At 39.9% G+C, this 6,035-nt stretch overlaps 1 pseudogene; it reads right to left on the bottom strand.

Moving 5' to 3' along the window:
* Positions 1 to 3,371: 3,371 nt before the first annotated feature.
* On the bottom strand, positions 3,372 to 4,228 carry LOC102437749 (annotated as a pseudogene).
* Between the last annotated feature and the right edge of the window lie 1,807 nt (positions 4,229 to 6,035).

Here is a 6,035-nt window from a genome sequence, read left to right as displayed (position 1 = left end):
TTTTGCTGTGCGGAAGCTTTTTATTTTGATGTAGTCCCATTTGTTTATTTCCTCCTTCGTTTCCTTTGATTTGCCCTAGGAGATGTATCCATAAACGTATTGCTATGAGAGATGTCTGAGATTTTGCTGCCTATGGTTTCTTCTAGGAATTTTATGGTTTCATGACTTAATGTTTAAGTCCTTTATCCATTTTGAGTTTATTTTTGTGTATGGTGTAAGTTGGTGGTCTAGTTTCATTTTTTTTTTTTTTGCATGTATCTGTCCAATTTTCCCAAAACCATTTACTAAAGAGACTCTTTTGACTCCATTGTATGTTCTTACCTCCTTTGTCAAATATTAATTGAGCATAATGGCTTGGGTCTTTTTCTGGGTTCTCTGTTCTGTTCCATTGGTCTATATATCTGTTCTTGTGCCAGTACCAGGCAGTTTGAGAACAGTAGCTTTGTAATATAGCTTGATATCTGGTATTGTGATCCCTCCAGTTTTGTTCTTCTTTCTCTTGATTGCTGCAGCTATCCAGGGTCTTTTTTTATTCCATATAAATTTTTTGAGTATTTGTTTTAGATCTGTTAATATTTTAATAGGGATTGCATCGAATCTGTAGTATGGACATTTTAATGATGTTGATTCTACCAGTCCATGAACACGGTATATTCTTCCACTTGTTTATATTTTCTTCTATCTCTTTTTTCAACGTCCTGAAGTTTTCCGAGGACAGGTCTTTTGCCTCCTTGGTTAAATTTATTCCTCTGTATCTTAAATTTTTTTGTTGCAGTGGTAAATGGGATTGTTTGTTTAGTTTCTCTTTCTGATAATTCACTATTGGTGTATAAAAAAGCCATCGAATTTTGGGTGTTGATTTTGTATCCTGCTACATTCCCAAATTCATTTATTAAATCTAATAGTTTTGTTGGTGGTCTTTAGGTTTTTCTATGTACAATATCATGTCATCTGCAAATAATGAGAGTTTTAAATCCTCCATTCCAATTTGGATGCCTTCTATTTCTTCTTGTCTGATTGCTCTGTCTAGGACTTCCAGTACTATGTTGAATAAGAGTGGTAAAAGTGGACATTCCTGTCTTATTCCTGTTCTTAGGTCAAATGGTTTTAGTTTTTGCCATTGCATATGATGTTTGCTGCACGTTTGTCATATATGGCCTTTATCATGTTGAGATATGCTCCCTCTATTCCCAGTTTGCTGGCAGTTTTTATCAAAAATGGGTGGCCCTAGCCGGTTTGGCTCAGTGGATAGAGTGTCGGCCTGTGGACTGAAGGGTTCCAGGTTCGATTCTGGTCAAGCACACATGCCTGGGTTGCGGGCTTAATCCCCATAGCCGATCAATGATTCTCTCTCATCATTGATGCTTCTATCTCTCTCTCCCTCTCCCTTTCTCTCTGAAATCAACAAAAAATAGTTTTAAAAAATGGGTGTTGGATTTTGTCGAATGCTTTTTCTGCATCTATTGATATATTCATGTGATTTTTGTCTTTCAATTTGTTTATGTGATGTATCGCGTTTATTGATTTGATTTGTAGATATTGTACCAGCCTTGCATCCCTGGAATAAATCCCACTTGGTCATGGTGTATGATCTTTTGAATATATTGCTGGATCCGATTTGCTAATATTTTGTTGAGGATTTTAGCATCTATGTTCATCAGGGATATTGGCCTGTAATTCACTTTATTTGTAGTATCTTTATCTGGTTTTGGAATTAGGATAATGCTGGCCTCATAAAAAAGAGCTTGGAAGTGTTCCTTCCTTTTGGATTTTTTGGAATAGTTTGAGTAGCATAGGTGATAGTTCTTTGAATATTTGGTAAAACTTCCCTATGAAGCCATCTGAACCAGGGCTTTTGTTTGCTGGGAGTTTTTTGATTACTGCTTCTATTTCATCAATTGTTATTGGCCTATTCAGGTTTTCAGATTCTTCCTGATTCAGTTTTGGGAGATTGTATTTTTCTAGGAATTTGTCCATTTCATCCATTTTGTCCAGTTTGTTGGCATATAGTTGTTCATAGTATTTTCTTACAATCCTTTGTATTTTAGTGGTGTCAGTGGTTACTTCTCCAGTTTCGTTTCTGATTTTATTTATTTGGGTCCTCTCTCTTTGTTTCTTTTTTTTTTTTGGTTGTCAATCTTTTAATGTACAAACATAAAAAAAAGACAAAGCAGAAAGCAGTTTTACATTGAATGAGTAGAGACAATTACATACAGCTACCAATCCCGCAGCTGGATATTGAATCACTACAGCGCCTGCTAGATCTTAACTCCAAGGCTGAACAGTTCCACCCTCCTCACAGAAGAATCAGAGCACTAAGCAAGGCCAACATTCCCAGGCCTTCACTTCTCATCCTCCTTCTAAACCAAAAGGTCAGAGCAGATCTAGGGAGGGTTCACTATTACCCAGGAGACAATAAGAATGGCACTGGCGACTTCCCTGACTGCTCAGGACTCTGTCACAGAGTGACTTTAAGAGGCCCCTGTGTATACAGGTATTTTGGTCTGAATTGTAAGGTTTACAGCAAATACAGGGTGGGTCAAATGGTTCCAGGCCAGGGAACAATTGTCACAAATGTCATGTCTTCAGTGAAATAAGGCATATACTGCTGCCCCCAAATACCCGGAGGCAAGGATGGCTGCCTGACCAGTCTATCCACATGAGACTCAAACCTGGGACTTCGCAAAAATCAAATCTGGGTGCTGAGGGTCCTCCTAGTGAAAGCCAGTGGCCCTACAACAGAATGCTAGAAAGTCTTTTCTTAGTCACCCTTGGTTAAAATGACAGTTCAGGCCCTAGCCGGTTTGGCTCAGTGGGTAGAGCATCGGCCTGCGGACTGAAGGGTCCCGGGTTCGATTCCAGTCAAGGGCACATGCCGAGTTGCAGGCTTGATTCCCAGTGGGGAGCGTGCAGGAGGCAACCGATCAATGATTATCTCTCATCATTGATGTTTCTATCTCTCTCTCCCTCTCCCTTCCTATCTGAAATCAATAAAAAAATTGTTTTTCAAAAATGACAGTTCAGGTCATTTGGGAAAGCAGAGAAATATTAACCACCCCTCCTTTCATGTTTCAGTAGCCAATAGGAATCGGGGCCCTGAAAAGCCACAAACATTTTTCTTCACGATTATGAGCAATTGCAGCAACTGGCCAAATGTGTTAGTGATAGGAAAGCTGAGAGCGACCCATGTGAGTGGGTCTCACAGCGGGGAATTCATGGCCACAGCAGCACACTGGCTTCATGACTGCCATGCTGGACAGAGTGCCTGCTCTGCAGCCTGTCTCAGCAGTACCCAGCCATCCACAGGACCAAGAGTGGGAGTGCTACGAACAGTTGAGTCTGTGCCTCACAGATAATGGTATGAAGTGACTGTTAATAGGTACGGTTTAAGCAGAGCTTTTGGAGACAACTCCTCCAGATGATCTATTATTAAAGTCTTAAGAGCTCAGAGCCAAGGATGATTGAGAAATTCAGAAGAATTAAACAAAAAACCCAACAACAACAAAAAAGGATGGGTAGAAGGTGTCAAAGACATAAGAGCTCTTTGTAGATGCTGACTGGCTCACTTTGTCCCCAAGTTCATCTTAGAGCTCAAGCGAATTCAACACGAGACAGACACATTAGACCTGAGTCAAGGGCAAAAACTTCTGGTAGTAGCTCTTGGTGACGTCAATCATCAGCTCCTGGATACATTCTGGAAGCTCCCCCGAGAAGAGTCCTGGGCAGCCTGAGAAGACAATGAATGGTGGGACCACCGTTTCTGGGGGTAGTACTGTGTTGTCAAGAATTTTGCAGCAGTCTTTCAACACACACAGGCGCCCAATCACACAGTTCTTGCCAACATGAACGTAAGAACCAATCTGAGCTGCGTTGACCACACAATCTTCCTCAATAAAAACATGGTCCCCAATATGTAAAGGGAAGAATGCAACCCCTTTGCTGAATTTCTTGAACGGTGGCCTTATGACACTCCGACTTTTCACAACACAATGACGTCCAACTCTTACATTTGCCATATCCCCTCGGATAATACAGTCATTCATCACAATGGTCTTGCCATTGAGAAAGATGTTCTGACTTCCGCACAACACCGACTGGCGACTAACTTTGTTCCCAGAGGCCAACTCGATGTACTCGGACTTGTTGTAGAGCAGCTCGCCCAACTCCATGGCCACCAAGTCCTCCAAGCAGCTCCTGCTCCAGCCAAAGCCTGTCAGCTGCTCAGTCCACCGGGGATACCGGGGATGCCGGACTCTCTTTGTTTCTTGATGAGTCTGGCTAATGGTTCATCAATCTTGTTTATCCTTTCAAATGACCAGTTCTTGGTTTCATTGATTTTTCTTTTGTTTTGTTTTTTTTTTGTCTCTATGTCATTTATTTCTGTTCTAATCTTTATTATTTCCTTCCTTCTACTTACTCTGGGCTTTTCTTGTTGTTCTCTTTCTAATTCTTTAAGTTGTAGGGTTAAATAGTTTATTGTTAGTTTTTCTTGCTTTTTGAGGTAGGCTTGTACTGCTATGATCTTCCCTCTCAGGACTGCTTTTGCTGTGTCCCAGATATTTTGGGTTGTTGTGTGTTCATTTTCATTTGTTTACAGGAATTATTTTATTTCTTTCCTGATCCTGTTGGTAACCCATTCATTGTTTAGCAACATGCTATTTTGCCTCCATGTATTTGATTGTTTTGGGGTGTTTTTACTGTATTTAGTTTCTAATTTCATTCCACTGTGATTTGAGAAGATGCTTGATATGATTTCAATCTTCTTGAACTTGTGGAGACTTGTTTTGTGTCCTGACGTGTCTATCTTTGAGAATAATCCATGTGCACTTGAGAAAAATGTATATTCTGCAGTTTTGGGGTATAATGTTCTATGAATGCCTATTAAATCCATCTCATCCAGTGTGTCCTTTAGAGTCAATGTTTTCTTATTAAGTTTTTATCTGGACGATCTATCCAGTGAAGTCAGCAGGGTGTTAAAGTCCCATGCTATAACTATATTGTTGTCGATTTCTCCCTTAAAGTCCTCTAGAAGTTTTCTTAATATATTTTGGTGCTCCTATAATGGGTGCATATATGTTTACCAGGGTTTATATCCTCTTGCATGATTTATCCCTTTAGTATTATGTAGTGACCTTTGTTGACTATTGTGATGACCTTCATTTTGAAGTCTATTTTGTTGGATATGAGTATTGCTACTCCAGCTTTTTTTAAAAATAAATCTTTATTGTTCAGATTATTACAGTTGTTCCTCTTTTCCCCCCCATAGCTCCCCTCCACCCAGTTCCCACCCCACCCCCTGCCCTTATCCCCCCACACCTGTCCTCGTCCATAGATGTATCATTATTGTCCAGTCTCTTCCTGCACCCCCCATACCCCCTTTCCCCCAAGAATTGTCAGTCCACTCCCTTTCTATGCCGCTGATTTTATTCTATTCACCATTTTATTCTGTTCATCAGATTTTTTATTCACTTGATTTTTAGATTCACTTGTTGATAGATATGTATTTGTTGTCACTTTGTTGTTCATAATTTTTATCTTTACCTTTTTCTTCTTCCTTTTCTTAAAGAATACCTGTCAGCATTTCATATAATGCTGGTTTGGTGGTGATGAACTCCTTTAGCTTTTTCTTATCTGTGAAGCTCTTTATCTGCCCTTCAATTCTGAATGATAGCTTTGATGGGTAGAGTAATCTTGGTTGTAGGTTCTTGCTATTCATCACTTTGAATATTTCTTGCCACTCCCTTCTGGCCTGCATAGTTTCTGTTGAGAAATCAGCTGACAGTCGTATGGGTACTCCCTTCTGGGTAACTGTTTTTTCTCTTGCTGCTTTTAATATTCTCTCTTTGTCTTTTGCCCTTGGCATTTTAATTATGATGTGTCTTGGTGTGGCCCCCTTTGGATTCCTTTTGTTTGGGGTTCTCTGCGCTTCCTGGACTTGTAAGTCTATTTCTTTCACCAGGTAGAGGAAGTTTTCTGTCATTATTTTTTCAAATAGGTTTTCAATATCTTGCTCTCTCTCTTCTGGCACCCCTATA

This window comes from Myotis lucifugus, unplaced genomic scaffold, assembly GCF_000147115.1.
Source record: "Myotis lucifugus unplaced genomic scaffold, Myoluc2.0 scaffold_4, whole genome shotgun sequence".
Lineage (NCBI taxonomy): Eukaryota > Metazoa > Chordata > Mammalia > Chiroptera > Vespertilionidae > Myotis > Myotis lucifugus.
The sequence above is the reverse complement of the archived record's forward strand: the minus strand, read 5'-3'. Positions and strand labels throughout refer to the sequence as shown.